We start from the raw sequence: 12,286 nt of genomic DNA, 5'->3' as shown, positions 1-12,286 counted from the left end.
CTGATAATCGGCGACCGACAAACTGGAAAGACTGCTATAGCTATTGATACCATTCTGAACTAGAAACCAATCAACGCATAGGGCACCTTCGATAGTGAAAAATTGTTTCGCGTGTACGTAGTGATTGGATAAAAACGTTCAACCGTGGCATAATCGGTTAAGATTCCCCCGGAAGCCGGTGCTCTGGAATATCTCATTATTGTTGTAGTCACGGCTTCGGATTCTGCTCTCCTGTAATTCCCGGCACTACATCCTGGTCGTGCTACGGGAGAGTCTTCTAGAGATCATGGAATGCACGCATTAATCATCTATGACGATCCCAGTAAGTAATCAGTGGCATATTGATAAATGTCATTATCGCCACGTTGACTACTAGGTTGTGAGGTTTCCCTCGGAGATGTCTTCTATTCATATCTCTGTTCATCGGAAAGAGCCGCCAAAAGGTTAGACTAGACTGGTGTAGGTAGCTCGATTGCTTCACTCGTCATTGAAATATAAGCTGGAGACGTTTCTGTTTATACTCTTATCAATGTCATTCTCATTACAGATGGATAAATCCTCCCGGAAACTGAACCTCTCTATCGCGGAGTTTGGCTCGTTATTAACGTAGGATTACTCGTTAGTTGTGTTGGGTCTGCCGCTTAGCCGAAAGCTATGAAAGCACTTCGTGGCACCTTAAAATTGGAGCCGGCATAACATCGTGAAGTTGCCGCTTCTGCGTAATTTGGGTCAGACCTCGATCCCGCTATTTAGTATTCGCCATATTGCGGCGCTAGGCTTACCGAGGTACTTAAATAACTATAATATCCCCTGATCCCTATCGAATGACAGATTGTAGTTATCCTCGCGGCGGTCAATGGGTTCCCGGACTAGATCCCTTTGACATAGATCGCTTAATATGAGAAGGAACTCCCCGACAAAATCAAACCACACATACTTGAGGGTATCAAGGAGTAAAAGCTATTGAGTGAAGAGGTGTAGAAAAATCCGGCTACGTTCCGCTAAAAAATTGCCAGTTCTCTATCATCAGTAACAACTGGTTCAGTCTAGTTCAAGAGATGGGGAAGGAGGCCCCCTCACGTAATTACTAAGGAGACCCTCCCTTTTGTTTGTAGGAGCGTTAGGCGGGTGAGCGGATAACGGCGGGAATTGAACAAGCCGATAGATCACCGCCACCTAACCTATAGGTGGTTTGCGGGAATTGGCCCAGTTACCTCCTATAGAAATGCTTTGTTTGTTTGTCTTTTGGTAGGGACAGTCATTACGCGTAGCTTCGTTGGACACAACGACTGGCAACGGTTGATTTCGGCCGGCAGCTTCGGGGAAAGGTTTGAACCCATGGCTATGGCAATCTATTTTCTGGCTTCTTTTTTTCTAAAATAAATTCCGATTCGCTAGAGAGAGATCAATTGCTTGCTTGCTTGCGGGGTGGAGTAAATGGCCAACTCGTCAGGCTCATGACCTGAAGACTGCGGGTTCAAACCCTGCCCCCGCACTACATGTTGTCAACAGTAAAAAAGCAAATGAAGATTATTGTATAATAATCCATGCTTAAGAATGGGAAACTAACGTGACTATTCATATTGTCAATTCGTTATCATTCGTGTTGTCAATGAGACGGTGACATTCCAATGAAGCGGTTTTCATCATCATGAAGGCCTTCATGCATGCATGAAGAACCTGTTTGGTTTGATGAACATGCCGGTTCATCATGCTTGCTGTTTAAAATACTCGTTAGGTGGTTCCGCTTTTCTTTTGGGGAAGGCGTGCGTTTCAGGCTTGCAGGGAAAAGTGCCATTTCCGAGTTCAAAGATTGCTGCTTTAAAGTGGAAAGAAAAGTGCAAAGCATCTTCTTGCCAGTGATTCATCAAGATTGCCGCCGGCTCGGTTTAAAGTGAAAAGAAAAGTGCTGCTTTGCTTTGCTTTGCTGGATTCGCAGATTATGGCCAGAAGATGATATTGCCTTCTTGCATGATCCTTCTGAATTTTACCAACGGAATTTCGAAATTCCAGCATTCAATTCTTTCCGCAATCTGAGCCGCATTAAAGATTATCGTATAATAATCCATGAATATTCAGGCCTTCTTGAAAGTTCAAAAGAAGAACTTTGGTTTGGTAGCCATTTATATTACACTTTTTACTTAATAACCACCTGCGAATTGATGACATCCTTGTGAGGTTGGTAGCGATCGAAGGCTAAGTACCAGCTGTATTTGCACTTTCCCTGCTTGCTTGCTTGCTTGCTTGCTTGCTTGCTTGCTGTTCGGCGCCCGCCGCTTTTGTCGTTAGCACTCTTTTGTTCATTAATCAAGCGTTTCGTTCCGTCCGGGCATCTTTGTAAGACGTGAAACACCCGATCCCATTCCGACCTCGATATGTGAAAAGCGTTTTCTGCCATATGTACTGATAATTTTCGGGAGACGTGGTTCGACAGCCCGGACCCTTTCAAATCGTATATGCGATTGCCTAAAGGTCAGATGCGAATCTGATATCAGCCAGAAACAATGAAAAGGCGTACGACAACGCAAAAAAGCAAGCTATGGATGTGAAGACAGATTAGAACGGTAAACACACAATACCAATGATGCGTAAATCCCTGGCTGGCATGCATTATCGGAAAATCTGTTCCTCAACTCTTACGCTCGAGAGAGCTAGGGAACTTGTCAGGGAAATCTAAAGTGTTTAGTTAAACGAGACGCTAAGAAAGGAGGAAGGACGAAGCCCTTCTTGCTTGCTTGCTTGCTTGCTTGCTTGCTTGCTTGCTGCGGATTGTACAAACTTCGTATCGCACAGCACGGAAAGAGAACTCAAGAGCGTAAAGGAAAAAACAGAGGATGCAGGGTCATTTGGTAGACGTTTTCGTCGAAACAATGAATCCTCTGTCCAAGTACTCGACCAATTCTTTCCGCGCTTCTTCCGCATTTTACAAACGTCCGAAGATTATTGTATAATAATCTATGCGGGCTTCTTTTTGTCTCGGTTTTAAGCAGTCACAGGTTGAGTGGCGATCGCAGAACACTCATTAAGATTTTGTACGGTGTTCGGTAGGTTCAACTCCTACTGCATCGAAAAGAATGCATTGGATGGATGCCTGGGCATTGAGAGGGAAGGACGCTTCCAAAGGCGAAAGGCCATGGGGAGATACCGTCTGTGATCCATGGGTTTCCAATCGGGAAACCGTATCCAAGCTTGCCGGGCATGCCGTGTGCTGCGGCTCTGCCTCGGACTTGAGAAACTTAGCGAACTGAAACATCATTGTAGCTAAAGGAAAGGAAATCAACTGAGACTCCGTTAGTAGCGGCGAGCGAAAGCGGATTAGGCAAAGAAAAGGGAAGGGGCCCCAGCCCAGAAGGGCCGCTTTCCCTGGCCCCGTGCGGGGGAGAACTTGCAGTAGAGGGAAGGGTGGGAACCCTTCCTCAAGGAATTCTGAAAAGGTTGGAAGATCTGGCCAAAGAAGGTGATAGCCCCGTAGATCTTTCCTGGCAAGTTTGATTACCATTACAAAACGCGGATACCGTGTTTGAATAATGATCGCTTTACGTGACTAAGGGGGACCACCCCCGCGCCTAAGTATTCCTCAATGACCGATAGCGTACCACAAGTACCGTGAGGGAAAAGTGAAAAGACCCCGCCGTATGCCGGGAGTGCAATAGAAAACCTGAAATCCGATGCAAACTATCAGTCGGAAGAGCGAAGCTGAGAAAATGCGGCAAAGCCACTAATGTTCGATGGAACGCATACGCGAAGCTGAGAAAGCGCTGTAGCTTTCGGAGGCAAAGCCACTAATGTTCGCATACGCGAACCCTTGAGCGAAGCTTCGCGTTGTCGGCTCTCGCTTTAGCACTTTCCACCCTAACGGCGTACCTTTTGCATAATGGGTCAGCGAGTGAATGGGAACAGCGGCTTAAGCCATTAGGTGTAGGCGCAACGAGGTTGAATCTTCGGCGTTGTTTCTATTTGACCCGAAACCGATTGATCTAGCCACGAGCAGGTTGAATCGAGCTCTCCACAGAGGCCTTGGAGGACCGAACTCACGTATGTGGCAAAATACGGGGATGACTCGTGGCTAGGGGTGAATCAAAGAGCTACGACTCCGCCGTTCCTTTGTTGAAGTCCGAAGGACCACAAGAAGAGGGAAAAGGAGTCCTCCTCTGGCCTTTCGCCCCACAAGCGTGCGAACGCTTTTTCAATAACTGGCTCATAACGGTGAAACCAGCTTACCCTTTGAGAGTAATGGCCACACCGTGGGAAGTCGTGAAAGCTTCTCTCCCTTTATTGCGGTCGAGTGCCCCAGCAAGCAAGCAAGCAAGCAAGCAAGCACGCCCTCAACGACGAGGAATAAAGCGGGTCAGGCCCCAAGATGAAAGCAGGTCAAGTTTGGTAGGCGGTTAGCTAACGCCAACCCGGGTTCAGCAAGCAAGCAAGCAAGCAAGAATGCGCCAGGATAGGTGCCCCGGGACCAACACTTAAACAGTCCAGGGTCCCACCACCAAAAGGTCTTGTTCCCACTGTCCTCGTTGCTTTATCTCGTATTCCAGAACCACCTTGTTCTTAGGGAATCTCTCTCGTAGCTACGAGCTAGCTCATTGACCCCGTAACGACTGATTCGAAAGATGAGAGCATGATTGTTAATGCCAACACGCCGGTTCTCACTCCCTTCGGCCGAATCCATCTCGAACCAAAGGTTGGTTCTCCGGCCATATGCACCAGTGTATCGAGAGCTGCTGCTTTTCAGCGAAGAAAAAAACTAAACTTTAGACGGGCTTCGTGATGTTTATGCTTTTTCATTGGAGCATCTATGAACATGTGAACACTGCTGCTGGCCCGACTGAAATTCACTTACGTAACCTTCTAGCCGAGGTCAATTTTGTCACTGAGATTGTTGTTCTAGCTAGGCCTTCTTGCTCTCTGGAGCCAAGTGAAGCGCAGTGATCATTGGAATGCAAGGCCATGAACATGACGTAAGGGAAGGCCGAATCCATCTCGAACCAAAGGTTGGTTCTCCGGCCATATGCACCGGTTCATCGTAACCGTTCGAGAGCGAAAAAAAAAACTAAACGCAGAAGCTAGACAATTGCTAGCGGCCCAACAAGAAAAGAAGCGGATTGACGTGGCCGTAGAAAGAATGGATAAATTTCTATGTGACCTACAGAAAACAGAGCCGGCGAGACTCCGAAGTATCGCCGGCACTCCGGGTAATTAGCTCAGTTGGTAGAGCGCCTCGTTTACACCGAGGGAGTCAGCGGTTCGAGTCCGTTATTGCCCATGGTTGTAAACTTGGTTATTAGGACGCCTTAGTTCCTATCAATCTAAAATAGAATGATCAATTACCACGCTTAACCTTTCTGGTCGGAGGGGCCAAAGAGGAGGCCCTGCGGTACAACCTATTTGTTTTCTGAAGGCGTTGCGTGCGATTTACAAAGACCTGAAAGCTTGGCACGCTTTCCCGTTGATTATTGATGGCTCGTGATCTTGTCGGGAAAGGGATGGATGTCTGAGCGGTTTAAAGAGTCGGTCTTGAAAACCGAAGTATTCGGAGAGATACCGGGGGTTCGAATCCCTCTCCATCCGTGAGTATGGTCATAAGTTAGCATTCCCACTTTCCCATCACCCTAACTTGATTTGGAAAGCATATAGGCATTCTATAAGCCTTCTATAAGAGCCTGAGAGGTTAAAAGGGATCGTCGTAAGCGGGCTCCATTGAGCAAGTCGCGCGTTTGCTTGCTTGCTTGCTTGCTTGCTTGCTTGCGGGAGAATCGAAAAATACGGGGTGGTGTTTCAGTTTCCTCTAATTGCTACGCCATCCGAGCCATTGGCGTTCTTAGCTCTATCCAGTTAGCAGTGAAAAAGGGTGGTTTCGAAATAAGAATCGATGTGCGGATATGATGGAATTGGTAGACATGCCAGGTTTAGGTTCTGGTGACCTTACTCAGTCGTGGGGGTTCAAATCCCTCTATCCGTAGCAGTTGGAACCTCAGAGTTATGCAATCATTAGGCCTCTAGTGAGAAATCAAATGGGTTTCTTCTCTCCCTTCAATCACTAAGCAGTCCTCCGTCGCCTGGAGAGTGATCCTCGAACGTGTATACGAGCCATCGTAATTACCCAATCACATATTTTAGGGCCCGAACCCGATCCAACGTACGTAGCCTCGAACCAATGAATCTGGTCACAAGAAACGAACGAAGCCCGAACCATACCTTCGAGACTGAACGACCCGAGGGGCTAACTGCCTGCCTGCAGAGACTGCACTTCCCAACTTTCTTTGGGAAAGGGACTGCCAAGAATCTGGTAAAAGAGTTCGAATGGTTCGGGGAACAATAGAAAGACGCTTTGGTTGCCATCGGACAACCTAAAGACCCGAACAGGGTTGATTTATATAGATCTGGTAATAGTGAAGATACTTTGTAGTTTGATATGAAGCAATCGTACACCGCCGTATAGAGTGGTAGGTCCTTATACACTCTCTTAAAATGGTTAACAACCAACGCAACCAAAGCAGCTGCTTTTGGTGAATGAAAGCAAAAGTAGCTTTAGATTCTATTCAAACTAGAATTCGTTTATTATTTAAAGATATGAGTTTGTTTGATCAAAGAAGAAAACAAGGTTTTCTTTGTATTAATAATATTTTCATTTATACCGCAATTTTTCTGCTGTCATACAATAGCATTAGAAAATGAGATATTGAAATTGAAAAAAAAGTGTTATAATGTAAGTTTAATGGTAAAGGCCGTGGCTATTTTGTTTTTCGATTAATTCAGACTCAAGAAAATCTGAGTCTGGGTCAATCTCTGTTGATAAACAATCTGACGGTAAAGATTTTAATAATAATAATTTAGACTCTGGAAAAGAGGCAATCCCTATTAATAAACAATCTAACAATAAAGATTCTAAAATATCGTAAGTATTTCAATCGTATATACATCGAAGGACGTTAAAATGTCTATTAGTTCTTTATCTTTCTTGAAGTGCGCAATAAACCTATCCTGCATGTTGGTTTGCCTTTTGTTGGTCAGCTTATCAATCAAAAAGGTCCAGCGAGTTATTATAGATTGATCTCTCGTCAACAAATTGTTCGATCATTTTTTGCAAGTATTCCTTCCTTCTCAAGAAATCCGCCGAATTTGTTTGGCCCAATCCATCGCTTATCATTAATCTTTCCTTACCTCTCTTTTCTTCGGCTTCAAGCTTAACCTTTGCTTCTTCGAGCAATTGGCACACGCACGGTTTGAACGTACAAATTCCTATTTGAATATATTTCTTATGAGATTTATCTAACGCTGACCGCCAGAACATTATTCTTGATAATAAAGTTAGAAGCAGGCAAAAGAAATTCTTCAACCTCTGCTTCGCTATCGCCGTCACTATAGGGCTCTTCGCAGTCCAGGTCATCAAGTTCCGCCACAGCGAAGGCCTGTAATCTGAGACATTGTACACAGGATCGATGGAGTCGAGCTAGCCGCTTCATCGTTGAGATTAACCTTGAAAGGGCACGCACGGTTTGTTGTTTGCAGAGTATTCTCCAGGAGCAACGGTGAATAAACTCTCTGGAAACGAATCTTCATTGTTGTTAGGTGTCTTTTTCCAATGACTTAACAATGCCGGCAAAGACTTACTCCGTTGTTTTTTAACAAGTTAGACAGGGAGGGTATAGTGCTTTTTGTGCTGCTTTTGTGCCCCCATGTCCGAGGGGCGGGCTCAGATGCCCCCAATTATCAGTAGGGAAGGGAGTGCGAACTTTCTTCATTAAATTCACGTAGCACCAAATTCACACCAGAATCGAATTCTCGCTTTCTTTTTTTTTGGCAGGTCTCATTGTCAATATTAGAATCATTAAGCATTCGAACGATGGATTACCAATTACTCGATTCTGCGATGTAGGGTGTGTGCTGCTAAAGTGTCTAACAGCTCTTGACCCCAGCTCATTACATGTTTTCAATGGTTCACCGCCACCTATAATGCGCGAAACTTCTATTGGCCTCTGCCGGTTTATGAAGATCATCCCTTCTTTTACGAACATTTCCCTTTCTTTGATAAGCATCCGGTATCTCAGCAGATGAACATTAATCCAAGCTCTGGCTATTTCTGCTCATAGTACGTCATTTGACAGCTGCTTCCATGATCCGACGAAAAGCTAAGGTTTCTTAACGTTCTTTGGCAATAATCTTGAGTACATTACGAGTAGTCCCTGCGATTCTCACTTTCTTGATTTCGCGAGTAGGCTTGACATTCTCTATGGCGTTAGCCAGGAGTGTGATAACATGAACATCGGGTTCAGTTCAGGAAAGACGAGAAGAAGTTTAGGAAACAATAACACGAGATTTTGTTCTTTTACCATCAATCATACAAAAGTGGACTAATTTCTTGATTAATCTTTTTTGTTTATTATCCACTCCCCAGATGTAGCTTAATCTCTCCGAGCAGCTGTATGTGCTTCCTTCACGGCCTCCCTTGGGTCTGGGTGACAAAAGCCCTGCTAGATGGGCGCAGAAATATTTGCAATGGGATCGAAGCGGATGGCTTTCCGTTCCAAAAGTTTCCGCCGGTCATTCTGAAAGTCTTCCCGAAAAATTAAACCGGTCTGAAGGCGATGAGCGAGAAAAGCAACCATTCCCTGATTTGACCTTTTTATTCGTATCGAATTCTTAGGTTTCTCTGTACCATGTTTTAGTCTGCCTCATCTTCAATCCGGGATTCCCTACGAATCTTTAACTCCTCGAATACGATGATAATTCACACCTAACGAATCTTTCACTCTACCTCCTCTAGCCGTAACCGCAGGATGCTCCTATGAATTATAACCCTCGCCAAAGATGTGAGCAATGATATTCCTTCAATTGCTTGAACGTGCCTTGGCTATCTTGCATAAAGCCAGATTAGGTTTTTTTAGTGTTCTTGTCGAAACACGCGGGCGTACCCCAAACTTTTAGAGACATTAATTCGAAGCTCAAGTACATGTTTTGTGACGTTTTGCCCTTCTACAATGACGAAGCAATTAATTTATGGTAGGCGTATTTCGCAATCTGTGTTTTTCCTTCTGCGTGCGGCCCCGAAAAGCGTTCATCATGCATCCGCCCGCTTGACACAGCACTCACCCCTTGACATAACCGAACGATTACCTTTCGGTTGGCGGTAAATCGTTTAGGTCAAGCAACCTGGACTCGCCACTACCGTACCTAGGGCCGTCCATTGCGATTATGCCGAGGGCGTCTGCCGTAAGCCTAGCAAAAGAAGAAGATATTGTTGTGATCTGGGAGGCGCGCGCCGTAGTAGCTGGGGTATCGGTTCTTTCCTCCTTTTATTTTCCCGGTCGGTGCTCTCACCCTCGAAGAAGCATCGATCGGACGATCGCAAGGCGGCATTCTGTTTACGAAATTTCCATCGGCGGGCGTGCGTGAGAGGGGTCTGGACGCCGTTTTCTTCCGACCAGAACCCCATTAATTATGACGTTCAACATCACAGTATGCTCAATTCATTGAGGTAGCCAGTCAAAGGCTACTGGAACGCCGAATACAGAAACTACCCGAGCTAATGATAAAGGCGGGAAGACTTTCCGTCCAAGTCTCATTGGTTAATCATAACAATGTCATAGAAATGCTGCGCAAACCCATATATATACGAACGGAAAGAAAATAACCTTTGTGCCAAACCAGATTGAGCCCGGAATTCCCTGGAAACTAGGAAGATCTAAAATGGATGGCCAACCTCCCGGGAAAGGCGGTGTACATAGACTAGGAGAGTGAGGGCGCGGCTCTGTGGCCCTTAGCCCAATAGGTGTATCCACACCCTTCTCAAAGAACCGTACGTGACACTCTCGCGTCATACGGCTCCGTCCCGGGAATATTGAGTTTCCTCTTCTCCAACCAATGCAACGTTTAGGTCTTCGAATCCGATCTCTCTCTCGCATGGATGTCTCGGTGGTGGTTGGCACAGCAGCAGCAGAGTGGGATCGACTTACAGTTCAGGCTGGCCTACAAGGCGGTTCATCAAACCCGCCAACCCCTTTTTCATCATGAAGGCCTTCATGATGAACCGGTTCATCGGCTTAGAGCCCGCATAGACGGAGAAAAATCTCTAAAGTGAGTGAGTCCCCAGGAGAACAATGAGAGGTAGGTGGTCAAAGGCCGAGCGAGAAAGTTCCTGCCTGCCTGCCTGCCTGCCTGCCGGGGGGAGAGATTGAAGCCACTCAACCTACAGAAAGGGCAGCTGAAAACAACCAACCGGGTTTGTGCTTGCTGCTGATAAGCACACTTTCTTTAGGTTTTAACCCAGCAGAGAGAATGCGATAGCATTAAAGTGGGTTGGCTACCAGACCAGGGTACTCCTCCCTCCTCTAACTTGGAATTGATAGCGGAGCGTTAGTAGGGAGCTGTGAGATACGGTGCTTTACCTTCTGACTCCGAGAACGAATTTTTGGAAATAAACAGTACCATCACTTCTCCCGCGGGCTCGAGCAAGGCGCCTGACAAGAGGCGCAGCGAGTCTTTCTCCGACCATTCCAAAAAGATCCCCTTTAACGTAACGTAACGAACAAGTTTTCAGCAGAAATCCCTCTTCGCTGGGGGTTAAGTCGCCTGGTTCAGACTCAATTTGCTCATGGGACGCCAGTAGCAAGCAAGCAAGCAAGCAGTCTCTCGTCCGCAACAGGAGTACATGGGGCTGCCGTTGTCTCGGTGATTCTGTTTTGCTAGCCTTTCAGACTAGTGTCTACCACTGTTGTTGGTGAGTCTTCTCTCCCAGGACCAGAATGATTACCCCTGTCCAATGAGTTTACATTCATCCCTGGATGTCGGGTACTGTTTCCTTCCCCGCCATCTTTGTAGCCGTCACCTGTAATCCGTGCAAGTGTGTCCGCACCCCCTGGAGGAAACGAGAAGGGATTTCTCGGAGCAACCCTCCCTGGTTCCAGACCTAAGAGCGCACTTTCCCATATGAGCATTCGATAGTATAGGTCTGGGGAAGAGTTGCGGGATAACCACCTGAGATATCCTCCTAATCTTAGATAGGTCGTCCGACGGGTTCGCGGTTCATTGCTGTGCTTACACACCAGGCTACCCCTCTTCGAAAGCTTCGCGGGACCTACTAGTCTTCAGATCGTCGCCCGGAGGAGTTTACTGCACAAAGCCCTTGAGGGGACGCTGGCTCCTGCAGGGAGCGGAAGCCCAACGAATGTCGGATGCAAGGCTCCGCACCTCATTAAGATCGTATTAGCATATTCTCCCGAAAGAGAGGGAGCAAATCCCATTAAAAGATATTCCGCATTATAGCCCACGACTGATTCAACTTCTACTTCTAGTAGATCAGACGGAGCTCGATTAGTTTCTACTGAGCGAAAGATAGAAAACAGAATCAATACGGAGAACAAGAGAATGCGAAACCATATCTGCTCTTACGCTATGACAATCTCACTAAAATTACAAAAACCTACACAAATTAGTGCAGTAATGATAATAGGACCAATAGATACTTCGTACAAAACCATTTAGACGGCAAATCATGATACTCCTGAAAAAGCATATTTGGAATAAGGAGTGAAGCTGCTTTTCCACCAATCAACAGGATCAGTGTACGCTGAGTCCTCTCCGAACCATACGAGCACGTCGCCGCGCATACGGCTCTCTACCCCAACAACTTGCTTTAGATCGCCCGGGAAACCCGCCCGTCGATGTTCCTTCCGTAGAGGCACATTGACACGTGGTTGGCGGGGAGGGCAAAGCCGTACGTGATAGTCTACCACCATCTGGCTTTCTTTTTCACTCCGAGAGGTCCGACGTAGTTGCAGGGGTTCGTCGTCTCCTGCTTCTCTGTCGTCCTCTTTAGTTTAGCGGAGTGGAAAATTCTGACTCAGCGCCTTCATGATGAACCGGCGCGCGCGCGCGCCTTCATGCATGATGATGAAAACCGCTTCTTTTCTTTTCTTTTCTTTTCTTCGGCCGCCATAAAGCAATGCTTTATAATACCTCGCTCCGTACCCTTCCGTCCCGTTTGGGCTTGGTTCTGGCCCCCCTCGAGTACGCCCGTTCTTGGCGGTCGTCCTCGTGGTTCGTTCCCAGCAGGCAGGACTCGAGAGGAGCGGGCCGGACGTCATAAATCCAGGTCCTGCGGTCTAGCCTTAGCCCTCGGTAAGCAGATCGATCGCTTCGTGTTCTCTCTCTGAATTTTGTGGTATGTCCTGTTCTTTTAGTTAAAACTGCTTGCTGGAGATCCACCAAACGACGATCAATTCTATTCCGCATTGAGTCAGGTTTCGGGGATTCGAGTTTGCAGATTGCGTTGAGTAGAATCTGC

At 46.5% G+C, this 12,286-nt stretch overlaps 1 long non-coding RNA gene and 2 other non-coding genes across 3 annotated transcripts; all 3 read left to right on the top strand.

Annotated features, from left to right (window-relative positions):
* The first annotated feature begins 1,916 nt into the window (after positions 1 to 1,916).
* Positions 1,917 to 4,053, top strand: LOC147849020 (uncharacterized). Its single transcript, XR_015531855.1, has 2 exons — positions 1,917 to 2,564; positions 3,049 to 4,053. It is a non-coding gene; the product is annotated as an uncharacterized LOC147849020 (long non-coding RNA).
* Positions 4,054 to 5,193: 1,140 nt separating this feature from the next.
* TRNAV-UAC (transfer RNA valine (anticodon UAC)) lies at positions 5,194 to 5,266 on the top strand. Its single transcript has one exon. It is a non-coding gene; the product is annotated as a tRNA-Val (tRNA).
* Positions 5,267 to 5,484: 218 nt separating this feature from the next.
* TRNAS-UGA (transfer RNA serine (anticodon UGA)) lies at positions 5,485 to 5,571 on the top strand. The gene has a single exon. It is a non-coding gene; the product is annotated as a tRNA-Ser (tRNA).
* Positions 5,572 to 12,286: the final 6,715 nt, after the last annotated feature.

The sequence above is a fragment of the Azolla caroliniana genome, unplaced genomic scaffold, assembly GCF_043228905.1.
Source record: "Azolla caroliniana isolate FFs.n. ecotype wild unplaced genomic scaffold, voAzoCaro1.0.p SCAF_151, whole genome shotgun sequence".
Taxonomy (NCBI): domain Eukaryota; kingdom Viridiplantae; phylum Streptophyta; class Polypodiopsida; order Salviniales; family Salviniaceae; genus Azolla; species Azolla caroliniana.
This window is presented reverse-complemented; position numbering and strand designations above follow the sequence as displayed.